Source organism: Ambystoma mexicanum, chromosome 2q, assembly GCF_040938575.1.
Source record: "Ambystoma mexicanum isolate Mex_15411 chromosome 2q, UKY_AmexF1_1, whole genome shotgun sequence".
Taxonomy (NCBI): domain Eukaryota; kingdom Metazoa; phylum Chordata; class Amphibia; order Caudata; family Ambystomatidae; genus Ambystoma; species Ambystoma mexicanum.
Window position 1 is genome coordinate 116,824,927 of NC_090924.1, and position 14,583 is coordinate 116,839,509.

At 44.7% G+C, this 14,583-nt stretch overlaps 1 protein-coding gene across 2 annotated transcripts in view; it reads right to left on the reverse strand.

The window, feature by feature from the left end:
• SPSB3 (splA/ryanodine receptor domain and SOCS box containing 3) overlaps positions 1–14,583 on the reverse strand; it is a 201,626-nt gene that overhangs the window by 103,929 nt on the left and 83,114 nt on the right. Inside the window, exon 1 of one of the 2 annotated variants that reach the window (XM_069646998.1) lies at positions 8,000–8,353. The exons of the other annotated variant lie outside the window; for it this stretch is intronic. The gene's annotated coding sequence lies outside the window, so the exon portion shown is untranslated. Of the gene's footprint in view, positions 1–7,999; positions 8,354–14,583 lie in introns of those variants that run through there. 2 annotated transcript variants of the gene reach the window in all.

Below are 14,583 nucleotides of genomic sequence, written 5' to 3' on the forward strand. Positions count from 1 at the left end.
TACCATCCCCTTGAGGGCATCCTACACTTCTTGCCTCTCCGGAGAGTCCACTGAGTCTAAATATGCTATCTGGCCTCTCTCTCCTATCATCTCTTCCATGTTTAACACTTAGTAAAGGTTTCAGAAGGCCTTGCGCGTAAGATCTCACCCCCGTTTTCCCCTCTTTCATGGAATATCTGCTGGATGCAGCTCCTATCTTCCCTTGCTCTCAACCTATTAGCCAGCAGACTGTCTGCCTGGTCTCCCCTCTCGTAGAATCTCTGCTTGGTTCCCAGCAATATTTTCCCTCCCTTGTCCACTCTCAACATGTTAAGCTCACCCCTTTTTGCTTTAAGCTTCCATTGTACGCTCCTGTTGTGGTTGTCTTTACACTGATCCTCCACTTCCTCAATTTTCCCCTAGTAGTTTGGCTTCCCAGTGTTTCCTGATATAATTTAGTGCAGCTGGCGAGGCAATCAGACCCACCCTCTTGCAACTGCGATTAGTACATCCCATTGAACCCCTGATGTTCTGTCTCCTACCCTATTGAGATACAAGTAGTCCCCTAGGGCTTTCTCAACGTTATCCCTCACTAGCCTATCTCTTAGGAGTAATTCATTCCGCCTCCATAGCGGCCTTGTGTTTAGCTTGTCCCTCCCTGTCAGATCAATCAAAAGTGGTAAATGGTCAGACATCGTTCTAATGTGGATGCTACACGTCTGGACATTTTTAAGTGCTGTGGCTGTAATGAAGATTTAGTCTAACCCGCAGTATGACTGATGTACCACTGAAAAGTGGGTGTAATTCCCATCCTCCGGGTGCAGGTGCCTCCATACATCCACCGTACCCATCTCTGTCAAGCCGACTGACTGTTTCGGTATGCTCACCCACCTGCAGGAACTTAGGACACTGATGATCTGTCCTTGCCCCCTCCCATTACTGCATTGCAGTCCCCGGCCACCAGGCAGATCCCTTCTCTACAGCTCTTGAGTACCTGGAGGAATTCCAGTAGAAATGTATCGGACCCCTATTTGGCACGTATATGGATGATATCATCATCTTGCTGCTTCCAATGTTCCCCTTGACAAGTACATATGGAACTTCCCTGTCTTTAACAAGCTCTTAACTTTCAAATTGAGACGCTTATGAATTAGAATTGCTGCTCCTGCGTGTTTGGTGGCCGTGCTAGTGTGGAACTGCAGCAGGAAATTCCTATATCACATTCTATGCTGGTCACGATTCACTAGATGAGTTTTCTGCTGCGCCACTATACCTGCACACACCCACGAGGCACCTTCAACAGCTGCATGTGTTGGTTCAGTGTATTGAACCCTTGTACATTGCCTAACCGCAACTTAATTATGATTGGTCTTGAGTCATGGAAACATCCCCCCCCACCCCTTATACGAATGCATGACTCGTGCCCCTTTGCCGGCATCGTATCTTGATTATACCCCTTCGCCCCCAACCAGTAGAAACAGCAACATCTCCCCATACCCTCCCCTCTCCTTTGGTCATTCCATCGCCTTCCCCTCTCACCAATTAATCATCCATTCCCCCTAAAACATTCTCATTTGCTGATTAACTGTAGAACTACAACATCTCACTGGCGCCCTCTGCCCACCCGGCCTCCTTTTCCTCCAACACGCTTCCATAACAAGTCTTAACTCGATTAACTAATAGGCGGCCTTTCAACTGCTTCTTTCAACATGCATGCGTCCCAACAAAGTTGCCCCACGGGGCTCAACTGGTCTACCTCCCTTTGGTATGACTGCAACGTCTAGATGGGCCTATGCCCACATATTGTCCCGATTGGTACTTTGGCAATAATATCAGTATGTTATGTCTATGTTGTGAAGTCACCTTTGCTACTACTAACATCACCTTTTGAAAGAGAATAGGTTTGATGTACAATGGGAATCAAGCAAGCAGATTCCTATGAGTGTTTTCACATGAATTGTTATTTTCCTTAAACAGGATTGTGATTTTTCTCTCTGTTTTTGTCTTGTGCTTTTTTAACAATTGGACTTATCAAGCTCAATTTTTTATGTAGAAAAATAAAACCATTTATATTTTTTCTTTAACTAAATACTAGCTTACGTGCATATCTTGTTATATTTGTTTCAATACAAGATCGTGATTTATTTGTGCCTTATTCTCATCTACATCACTAGCCCGATAGTGTGACACCAACAGGTAGCTTGTTTTGGGAAACTTTCTCGTTCACTGCAACGTCTAGAGGCCAGCTCTCTCTCAGCGCGGTCTCCCCTTTGGTCTCCCACTCCACCCTGTGCCTCTCTTCTCATGGGTAGCTCCTTCCATCTGTTCACTTTCTTCCAACCGTCCCATCTCTAGGACGAGGAGGGAGGCTCTCTCTTCCACAGGGAACACAGTGACCACCTTTTCCTTCCATTGGAACTGCAAATCAAACGGGTATAATGCGTGGTGTAATTCTGTAGGTTTGCATTATTTTCTTACCCTGAGGGATCTCCCCGCCCTTTGTCCTTTATTCACAGCAAGTTCAAACTGGCAGAGGAGAGTTCATCAGTAATCATCTCCTCTGAAAAGTGCCATACAACTGTGTGGGATTATTAGCCGGGAAAAGTAGTTCCTTTTCAAATAACCACAAACCAACAGGTGATCACAGCGCTACTTTTATTAAGGTAACTATATTCTGTTTGGAAAGGGTCAGTACATATTAACTTTTTTAAAGACATATTTGCAATTCCTAAAAATGTAAGTTGATACATATTGCATAATTATTTCTACTATAAAAGAAATAGCATTGTCTACATGCTTTTCAGTAAAGTTCAGGTTAGTGTATGTAAATCTCATAGTGTGAACCACATTTAATTGTGTTGGGGAAAGCACAAGAGAACACTTTTGAAAATGTAAACGATCACACAGCTAAATGTAAAAGGTACTTCTGTGGCCTGCTGGTAACATAGATCTGTGCCACCGATGCACAATCCGCGAACTGATCCCAAACAGCATGATCTCATTAATCGGTCACTTTAAACCAGCTACCCTGAAAGCGATGGATGTCCACAAACGACAATGTCCACCTAGTTTGCCCATTTCCCTGCCTGCTGCAACGCCATTCACTCTGCTTAGTCTCGAGCTTTGCTTTTCCTCTTACACAATGAATACAAAGCTAATTAGATTTTTAAACAATCTAGTGATCAACAGTTCTATCAAGTCTGCACATCTCCGGACCTACTGCAAAAGCATGCGCTATACTTCAGATCTATCTTTGCATGTCGATTACAAAATTACATTATTAGCCCCTGGGGCGAGGTGCTAGCCCATCAGGCCGAGAGTGAAAGAAGAATCTTCAAGTAACCGCCCGCATTCCATTATGGGCTTTTGCACCCTGCCCCGACCATTATCTTTGTGCATTGCTGCGGAGAAGATTCTCCACCGGAGTCCCCTCTCCTTGAACCCCTCCCACCCCCCGATCTACCAAGAGAGTCTCTTAGCGTACGTCCAGGTCCTGCAAAAGAAATGGCAGACATATCCGTCTATTGTGTGTTTTTATGGAAAGGAGGCACATGTCAATTGTACAAAGCCTGCCTACATAAAAAAAATATTTTTTTTTATCAGAAGTATCAGAACCCGTGGGTGCGAATAGCGATAAATACCACTTTCGGGGGCAGGCAGGGCTGAAACACTGTGCTCGGGCCTAACCCTTTTATGGGTGGGCTATGCACAACCTTAAAAGCAGTATGTAGGCTATACTGAAATCAGTTGATTTAAATGACAGGCAAGGGCAATATTGTCCATCATTCTATCTGAAGTTGCAATTATACTGCCTGCTGCATCAACATACTGTGTAGTTGGTCTCCAACCCTGGCTGTCTTCTAACATTGTGAACTCTAGGATTTATGAAATGTCTAAAGTCCTCCTTACACAGCACATGGTAGGGCAAGACAAAGTATATTGGAACACTACCGTGGACAGCACAAACTACACGCAGATGTAGAGAGCCTTGCACTGGAAGCTGTTTTCAAAGCCTTTTTTATATTGTGTTTTTGTGTACTTCATACAGCTAACTTACAGACATTCTCATGAATATATTACTTCAACAGTACACAAAATGCGGTATTGTGGATCATTTTGTGTCTTGGGTGCTAGTAACCTCTGGTTACATTTATTTTATTTATTTGCATTTGTAAAGCGCACAAAACTGCCCTGGGGCATCGTGGCGCTGTTACAGCAGACTTAGTCTTGAACACAAACATAGGAATATGTTTACAGATGAAAACCGAGTTATATAGAACGTTTCACAATGGTAATAAACATTGAGCTTAGAGGTTATGCTATGCTGTGGTTACAATGCAAGCATGAATGTGCATGTGGAGGACTTTAGCGGAATAGGAGGGTTTTGAGGTTTTTACGGAAGGTGTGGTATGATTTTTCGTTCCTTAGTGAGGTAGGTAAGGAGTTCCAGTTTTTAGGTGCGAGGTGTTGGAAGCTGGTTACTCCCGCCCTGGATCTTTGAAACGTGGGGACATCAATCATGGTGCGGTGAGCTCTGGTGGGTCTGATGGAGGCTTTCGGTGTGATTCTTTCTGCGAGATAGGGTGGGGCATCCAGGGAGAGGCATCTATGGGTGATGGTCATGGCTTTGAAAAGTATGCGTTCTTTCACGGGTAGCCAGTGAGCATCTTTCCTTGCTTGCGAGATGTGTTCTCTTTTTGGAATGGACAGCGCTGCCCGGAGCGCGTTGTTTTGCGTGATTTGGAGTTTTTTTAGGTTGTGGGCAGAGGTGCCTAGGAACAGGGCATTACAGTAGTCTTGTTTTGTACCTATAGTGGCTCTGGCGATGGACAGGCAGTTTTTAGTGGAGAGAAAAGGCTTGACAGCATTTATCACCTTGGTGGTGAGTGCTGAGGAAGAGGCTAAGGCGTTGACCTGGCGAGACATAGATAGTGAGGCATCTAGGTGAACACCTAAGGTTTTAACAGTCTTGGAGACTGTGATGGTGGAGTTGTCTATGTTGAAGGATTTGTATTGGGGGGGGGAGTTTGTTGAGAATTTCATTGGTCCCTACTATGAGGATTTCGGTTTTGTCCCCGTTTAAGCAGAGGCCGTTGGCCGCCATCCAAGTTTGGATGGCTGTGTAGATTTTGGTTAATGCTGTCGCATCTTCTTCGTAGGTCCCAGTTAGCGGGAGTAGTACCTGCGTATCGTCTGCCTAGTTGGTGTATGCTATGTTACGACAGTCGAGGTCATTGAAGAGAGGAAGGGTGAATATGTTGTAGAGAATGGGGGCGGTGCAGGAGCCTTGGGGGACGCCGCAGTGGATGGTAGTAGGGGTTGCCGAGGCAGTGTCTGAGAAGACTTTCATGAGTCTGCCATTTAGGAATGAGGCCACCCATGCAATGGCTTCCGGGGAGAAGTGTGCTTCATTTTTTAGGTGCATGCCTAGGATATTGTGGTTGACAAGGTCAAAGGCGGCAGATAGATCCAGTAGGAGGAGGAGTGCCGGTTTGCCTTTATCCATAGTGTCTGCAAGTTGTATTTTCAGATCAAGTAGGGCTGACTCTGTTCCGTGACCTGGTCGGAAGCCTGACTGTCTTTTGCCTAGGATATGGTTGGTTTCGAGATAATCCTGGATTTGTGTGTAGGCAATTTTATCCAGAATCTTGAGCAGGAAAGGCACAGTGGTGATGGGCCTGTAGTTGGTAGCTACTTCTGGGTCGAGGGTAGGTTTTTTTAGAAGCGGGCGCACCCAGGCTTCTTTTAGACTGTCAGGGACAGTATTGGTATTGAAAGAGGCATTAATGAATGATTTAAGGAAGGGGGCGAGTGTTTCAGTGCAGTCTTTGATCAGACTGGCGGGGCAGGGATCTCCTTTACAATTGGATGGTTTGATCTTGTTCATTATCTCAATAACTTCGTGTACTGTGACTTCCCTGAATTTGAACGGGGTGGTGGGGGCTTTGGTGGATGGGGTCCCCGAGCTAGGGGTGGGCATGTGGCCCGTGGTGGTGGGAGATTTGAGGTGCAGTGATAGGTTTTTGTGGTGCTCCTTAATTTTTGTTTGTAGGAGTTCAATTTTATTTAACAGGGTAGATTGTATGGAGTTGCACCAGATTTGGTCTTTAACAATGTCTTGTGATTTGGTGGCCGGTGTGGTGAGTTCGTTGAAAATGGCGAAGAGTTCTTTAGATTCGGAGCTTGCATTAGCAATTCTATCATTATAAGAGACTGATTTAGCTGTGATTATGGCTTTTTTGTATTGGGCAGTGATTTTTTTGTAGGAGGATAGGGTGGCTGGGGAAGGCGATTTCTGCCAGGAGTTTAGTGCTTTTCTTTTCTGTGAGCGGAGTTCTTTGAGTTCAGTGGAGAACCAGGTATTTGAGTGTTTGATAGTTTTGGCTTTTTTGGTCTGCAAGGGGGCAATGGCGTCAATGGCGGTGCTAATGGTGCTCTTGTAGATATCTGCTAATTCTGACGGGTCCGATGACTTGAGGTCTGTGGAGAGGATGTGAAGGTGGGGTGTAATTTTCTCTTTAGTGAGATTTTTTGCACATCTTGCCAGTGCTGGGGGGATGGGGTTAGGTTTGTTTGTGTTAGATACGGCGGGAATGAAGAAGTGAATGAGGTGGTGATCTGACCAAGGAGTCGGGGTGATGGAGCTAATGTCGATGTGACAGTTGTGGTCGGCTATCCAGTCCAGGATACGGCCTTTGTTGTGTGTGGGTGAGGTTATTTTTTGGTCGAAGCCTAGTTCTTTTAAGGCTAGTGCAAGAGATTTAGCTGGCTTGTCCTTTTTGTCGTTATACCCCAGGTTAAGGTCACCTAGAAGGATGCTTTTGGAGGCGAGTTTTAGGTTTTCTGTTAGGCGGTGTACAAGGTTCTCATGGAACTCTATTAGTGGGCCGGGCGGGCGGTAGACTAGGTTGAAGGTGATGGTTGAGTTAGGGGAGAGGGCAATTTTTATAGCTAGAGAGTCTATGGTGTCACCTAGATTGGAGGTGATTTGTCTGGTCTCGAGGTGATCTTTCAGGATGAATGCTACCCCACCACCTACTGAGGAGAGGCGGTCTTGCCGGATAATGGCGTATCCCTGTGGGATAGTAAGGTTGGGGGCTGGCCCTGCAGCGCTGTGCAGCCATGTCTCGGTGATGGCTAGGATGTCGAGGTCCAAGTTAATTAGGAGTTCGTGAATTTCAGTGGCATGGGCAGGGATGGATCTAGCATTAATGAGGGCACACTGTAGGTTGTGTGTGTGTTGGGCTGAGGTAGGGGTGGTGTTGAGTGGTGCCGCCGGGATGGGGTGCGGCATGGCGGGTTTAGGTAAGGGTGATTTGACTGTAAGGGCTGGCGTATTAGGCGTGTTAAGAGTGATGGGAGGTGCTTGGTGGGTGGGTCTAGGGTATCTAGAACGGAGACCTAGGAGTTGGTTCCTGATGTGGATGGGTCTAGTGTAGGGGGTTATGCTGGGTGGAGGATGACGTGCTGTGGGGATGCTTTCAGTGAAGAATGATGGTAGGAAGTAAGTAGGAGGAATGTTGGAGAGGAATGCCAGTGGGGCAGCTGGTGAGCTGGTGGATTGGGGATGAGGCATGGCGAGGGTATCGTTCAACACGGCACAAATAGAATCAAAGTGCAGTGTGGGCAGCAAAATCACGGCACAATGGAATCATAAATACAGATGGGGCAAGATCTGAGGCACAACTAGAATCAGAATGCAGTGTGGGCAGCAAAATCACGGCACAATAGAATCATAAATACAGGTGGGGCAAGTTCTGAGGCACAACTAGGGATGGGACCATAGGCATAACAGAATATTAAATAGTGGGTAGATTCGAATTTTGCAAGGGGTGGCTGGAGCACAGTATGCGAATGCACAGGGGGAGTCAGCAAATGCGAGTGGGATTAGGATAGTACATGCATAAGTACACGAGGCGTTATGGCGCGCACGTTTAGAATTAGTGTTATGAGGAAGTTTGCAGGTCAGGCTGGATGGAGGTCGACATAGTAGGCGATCAGGAAACAGTTTGTACAGTACCTTCGGTGGAGTGGCTGACGGGCAGAGTTCCTGGCCAGTGGGCAGTGTTCGGGCAGGGACAGGCACAGGACAGGCGCCTTAGTGTGCGCCTTGTTGTGGGCCGGCTCACGCCTGCCGGTCCCACAGGATCAGAGAAGTGGATACGCTGGGCGGGGAGGACCAATCAGGTCAGCGATCAGCAACCGTGCTGCGGTGCGATCATGGCGGCCATGTTGGCGTTGTGTGCTCTTCTGGTCGGCATCGGGGTGCTGTGGCATGCGGGCATTCAGCGGATCAGATCTCTGGAATGGGATGCGAGCAGGTTGGCTGTGGGCTGCTCCGGCAGCCAGGAGAAAGGAGCTCCTGCTCCTGTGGACGCTGCGAACGATGAAATATGAAACGATGAAATTGAAATATGGCTACAAAATATGTTTGCTAATCAAGAAAATGTTAATGAGCAAACAATCATTTTTTAAACAAATGTTTGCCTTTTTCCTACTCTAGTACTTTTTGTGAAATTGGTTACGTGCTTGGATTATTTGTTTTGTATTTAATTTATAAAAGCGCTTTCGCCAAAGCGCTGCACAAAAAAAAAAAAGAAAGAGGCACAAATTCATGGGACACAAAACATTAATAAATTGATGCAAAGAATGAGAAAGAACTACATGTCAGAACTAAGCAAATAACGTTTAAGAAGGGAGCGGAAAAGATGTAACGAAGAGAATGATATATAACGTCAACGTCACTTTGTTAGGCTTATATAGGTTTATTTACAATGGTGCATGAATGCAGACTTGATTCCTCAATGTTACTATTATTAAGTGACTTGTATAAATAGTTATTTTGAGTGCTAAGAGCTTTGTACAAAATTAATGCACAACGTATTTAGGCTCACAGAGTCACTCAAAAACTCACAGCACTGTCTTTTTATTTCAAAGGTTCATACTATTTAATTTAAATAGAATGATAAAGTTAAACTGTGCAGCCCCATTATACATTTAACATTAGATAATAAGAGCTACATCACTGCTGCTCACAAAACAGAACAACAATGACGTCAGAAAGAATTTAGCAAGAGTGACCACCAGAGAGAAGAATATTGTTCATCAAGCAGAATTAGCAATATTGACCAACAAGCAAGTGATCAGCAATGAGGATAGAGAGCAAGTGATTAGCAATATTGACATCAGGAGTTATTAGCAAGAATGTCTTCTAGGCCAGGCTAGCAATAGAGCTGACCAGGTCTATATGTAGTGGGATTAGCAATATTTATTTTAAGCAGTCTAATCAATACCGACCATCAGACTGGATTAGCCGCAATGGTATTTTGTATTATTAACCATAATTACACAGTTTGGACATTGTATTGGTGTGTACCAATCCGAACCCCACCAGAAATATAGCACTACCCTCAATGGAATATTCCAACCATCCATCGACTGCCTCTGATAAATATGGGCACATCTGCTGCAACCATGAAGCCCAAATTTTGCCCCGACACAGCACCCAATTCCATAGGCATATATCCACTGTCCCTCATAATGAGCTAGCAGCCACACTGTGGATGAGATAAAAAGGACTTTGGATGGGTTGTGGGGGAGGGTGTAGGACGAAAAGACGAGAAAGAAAGTAGACGGTAAAACAAGAGACCTAGTGGAAGAATTGCAAACTTTGGTATGGAGATCAGAGTTCCAATTCTGGCTTGCCTAAAACGGTTAGAGGTTGGGACACTTGCTGTACAACGTGCAACACTGCACCTAATTAAATACTGAGAAAAGGTATGGTCTAGTGGTCAATTCATGGACTTTGGAACCAGACGTTATGTATTAGAAATGGCCTCAAGTCAACATTGAGGCACAATATACAATTCTTAAATAAATAAACCCTAGCCATTCGCACCATTTAAGGTGTAGCAAGTGCTATCTCAGTGCTATTTCAATGTTTCTTCTTGCAACCCAAGTAGACAGTTTTGCAACCCTACTAACTAATGTAAATCATACAATTACTGGGCTCTTAGAATAAATTGTCTGTTCTTTAGCCTTTGGTACGTTTAATAGCTGGTTGTTGTACCCAATTTAAAGCACTGTTTATCAACATGTGGTCTCAGGTAGCCAATTAAGTATGGTTTATGCAGAATACACTACCAGTTACTGGGTGGTGGACCATTTGCTGTCTCTTCCTGTGAGGTCATTGAGGGTTGCGTTATGTCCCGTCAGGAACGTTTGTTATGTTGGTGAAATAATTCTACTCATTCTAATCCAGGTTCCTACTTCTGCAAACGTTCTTATCCGTCTAGATCAGCTTTCTTATCTAACGAACGTGTGCATTCTTTGAAATAAACTGGACACCAGTATGCAGTGATATACAACACGAAATAGAAAGGAAATGAAGCAGAGTGACTTTGGGACAAGGCTATCTGGCTACTAATCTGAGAATCCCTTTTTGACAAAAGTGGTTCGATCTTGGGCAAATCCATTCATCTCTCGGTGCTTGGATTCCCACAACTGAGGCAACATTTGTGTTATTCCTCACTGAATATTAAAAGTCTTTAGTGCCCAAAAATGGTTTAAATGCGTTAGGTGGAGGTGGTGTTCCTTTTTTAAAAATGTTACTGCCTAGGATCAGGGGCAGAGATGAAGAGTGCAACCAGCTGTTACAACTGGCGTTAGCTTGGCTACCTGTAATTTATTGTTTCAACTCGTGTACAGTGCAATTTTCCTAATGCCAGGCGTCTACTCCTGTAATCCAAAAGTAGGACACCAAGAAATATTTCCCAAACTGTGCGACATTTTCCAGGAACCAGGTACGCCGTTGGGACTTATTCTGCCACATGTACGGTTCAAAGAAATAAATTGCAGCTTTTCCTTCCCAACATTTTTTTTAGTACAATGCACATGCTTTCATCCCATGTCTTATAGATTTCACACCATATTTTGGACAGACAACCTCGAACTTTACATTAGAGTGCTGGCAGAAATGCTAGTTTCTTTTCAGAGTGTATATTTTTTACCCAGTTACACGAACTTCGACTTTCCAAATCCAATAGCACAATTTATTTATTTAATCTATTATGCATTTGTTAGCGCGTCATGAATGCATTTAAAATCGTATTAGTGGATGTAGAAGGAATAAAATGAAGTTTGCAATAGTTACTCAACTCGAGCTCAACCTTTTGCTCTTACCAGGGAACGGCCTTCTATTGTCAGGAATTCAGTGCCCTGCTCACATTCTATTATGTATATTTATTTTCTGGACTATTTCTAGCACAGACATTACTGAGCTCTCCCACTTACGTGACCGAAATGTCACATTAAGAACGAGACGGGGATGGATCCCAAAATCTATTCACCATCTCCAGGAAAGACACGATGACTGCAGAGTAAAGCCCTTGTGGTGACCGGTAGCTGCAATAATGGCATGTCACACTAAATCGTTAATGCACCTAGCTATCAAAGAAGGGGATATTCAGCAGGAAACGAAGGTAAACTATAAAAAATGGATAGACAAAAAATTCATACTTTAACAGGAATTGCCTGTAAACCGCCTCAGATCTACAAAATACAAACATTTAAAGTATATGAACTATCAAGGTGGAGGTGCCGGGTTCCAGTTCTTATCATGTACTAAAACAATCTCATTTTAGAAAACAGACTTGGAAAGTACACAAATCACATTACTAAATATGATCTATAAACATTTAAAAACAAAATATTATAGAAAGGTGTCCCGCAAAACGGGAATGATTCTAGCTTCATTCTCTCCATCATCAAGGGAAGTATATAAGTACCAGCATACCAATCAATGTGATTGAACGCATTTTATCAGGATTTTTCTTTCGTATTTTAAAACTTTAAAAATACTTCCAAAACAATGGCTTGTGACATTGTCATTTATAAACGTGCATAAAAAACTTTGACTTTAAAAAAAGAAAAACGTTTTGTGTGTCAAATGAGCAGACCTTAAAATATGCTTGCCCGAGGCCTGCAACATCTAGTCTGCTCTCTTCCGTCTACCATCCCTTCCAGTCAAATGTCCTCCATAAGAAGACAGATCAAGTAATGGGCCAAACAATGCCACTGCATGCAAGACGGCAAACGCAAGACGGCAAACCTCACATAAGACTAACAGTTTATGCTCGTCATTTGAAGTGGTGCCTAGGTTTTACATTCCCCCCCCCCACTCCGCCTCCAGACCAAACCAATTTCTAGACCTTCACCATTTAGATGATATGTTCGTTTTTATAGCAACCCCTATCTGTGCAGGTACATTGCTGATAATAGCACATGTTGTGCTATAAAACCAAGTACATATGAAGGTAGGTTTATAAACTTTAAACATAGGAAAGGCTCAGCCAGCCTTGCTGGAATTGTGTTATTCTAATCTTGCATAGAACACATATCTCTGCAATGAGTGCTTGACACACTGAGCTAACTTCTAAACAATTGTAGCATTAAATGCATCAATGTGCATTTCAACTTTAGCTGTTGCACATGGTAAACTAATTCCCACAGGAAGGAAAGAATGCCACATAGTGTGCCCTTAGGAGCACACAAACTATGTATACCACAGTGAACACAGAAGGCATTACATGATGAATTGATAAAGTCAAAACGTACTTGTCAAAACAGACAGGCAATGGGCTTAGAACCTCAGCAACATGCCATCAAATATCCTGACATGTGCTATTTAACTCTGGTGAACAATGGAATCTTACTTCTTTAGCTCAGGCAGCCTTGTGGGGCCACCTACCAAGGTGGGTGCCCTGGGCAAGTGCCCCCTTTGCCCTCCCATAAAAACGTCTCCGTTTACACCTCTTTGAAATTAACCCAATTTAAGCCCAAATCATATATAATCTACACATGCCTTTGTTTTTAGTGAAAAAGAGGCCAATTTTGCCAGCAGTGTCCACTATAAACAGTATTGATTATGCAGACATGTTCAACCACCTAAATTACTCACAGAGTCTCTCATTGCTCCATAACTCACTGGCTCCGATTCAATCGCTTGAAGACGGATATGATATGACGCGGCAAGGGAGGGGAAGGGAACAGAGGGAAGACAAAGACAACGATCTTACTAGGACAGGTAACATTGAGATCCGCAAGTGCAGGGTGTGGGGGAGAAGGGGAAAAGTGCAAGGGGAAAGGAGGAGGGGAAGTGCAGTAAATAGGATAACAGTAAATAAATAAAAACAATAATTAAGAACAATAAATAAAAAGTGCAGTCAGCTAGTGGCAGATTCAAGGGTAAGTGCAGACATCAGGTGTCAAGTGCTGGTAGGAGCTGTAGGGATACAGAAACAGCCCCTCAGTGCAAGGGTTGCCAGGGGGCAGTGCAGGTGTGCAACTGGTGGGGAGGGGATCTGGGCCCAAGAACAGAGGGTAGTCAGGTGACCAGTGCAGTTTCAGTTTCAGCCAGGAGTTCAGCAGTGGAGAGGAGCAGAGAAAGCAGAAATAAAGAGGAAGCTCTTGAGCTGCTTCCGGAACCAGAGGTGGTTCTTAATTTTCAGAGAGGCAAGGAGGCTGTTCCAGAGGGAGGCCCCAGCCGAAGAAAGAGATCTACCGCCAACTTGTTGATTGGAGAAGCGACTGACCCTGAGAGAGTTGGAAGCGGATGAGTGAAGAGCTCGAGAAGGAAGATATTTAGGAAGAGAGAGTTGAAGATATTGAGGCCCCAGAAGGCCTTGTGGACAACGCAGAGGGTTTTGAACTTAATCCTCGCAGCCATTGGGAGCCAGTGCAGAGATTTTCAGTCCTGAGAAGATGCAATCCCTGGGCTTGAGGCCAAGGACAAGTCTCGCAGTCCTGTTTTGGATGAGTTGCAGGGTGCAGAGAGTAGAGGCAGGCAGATTTAGAAAAAGGCTGTTGCAGTAATCCAGCATAGAGAAAACCGGAGCTCTGGAGACAGTGAACTTCTGGGAGAAGGAGAGGAAAGGAAGAATACCTCAGAGGAGGTGCAGCTGGTAGTGTGACTTCTTAGAGACGTCAGAGATGTGAGGAGAGAAGGAGAGTGTGGAGTCGAAGATGACCCCGAAGTATTTAGCCGCACAGGTGGGAGCAGGAAGAGGCCAAGAGAGGCCGGCAAGAGAGTGACAGGAAAGGAGGGAGCAGGAATGGCGATGAGGAGTGCTTACTGGCATTAAGGCAGAAATCAGTGATGGCACACCACTCCTTGATAGTAGACAGTCAAGAGATGAGAGAAGGAGAAGAGGTGGCTGAAGGGAGCCGGAAAATGAACTGTGCGTCATCCGCTTAGCACTGAAAGTTGGGGCAGAGAGCGGCAATGCGGTGGGAAAGAAGTGGCAGGTACTTGTTGACCAGCCAGGGAGAGAGGTTAGACCTCTGGGGAACACCACAGGTAGACATAGAGGAGAGGAAGGACCCAAGTTGGACCTGGGAGGGTCGGTCAAAGAGAAAAGAAGTCAGCCAAGCCAGGGCCTGATCGGTGATACCCAGGTTATCAGGGAGACGGTTGAGCAGGATGGCATGGTTGACCGTGTCAAAGGCAGGAGAGAGATCAAGTAAGATGATGACACAGGGGATGTTGGAATCAAGGTTAGAGAGCAGGTCTTCACATATGTTCAAGAGAACAGTTTCCATGCTTCT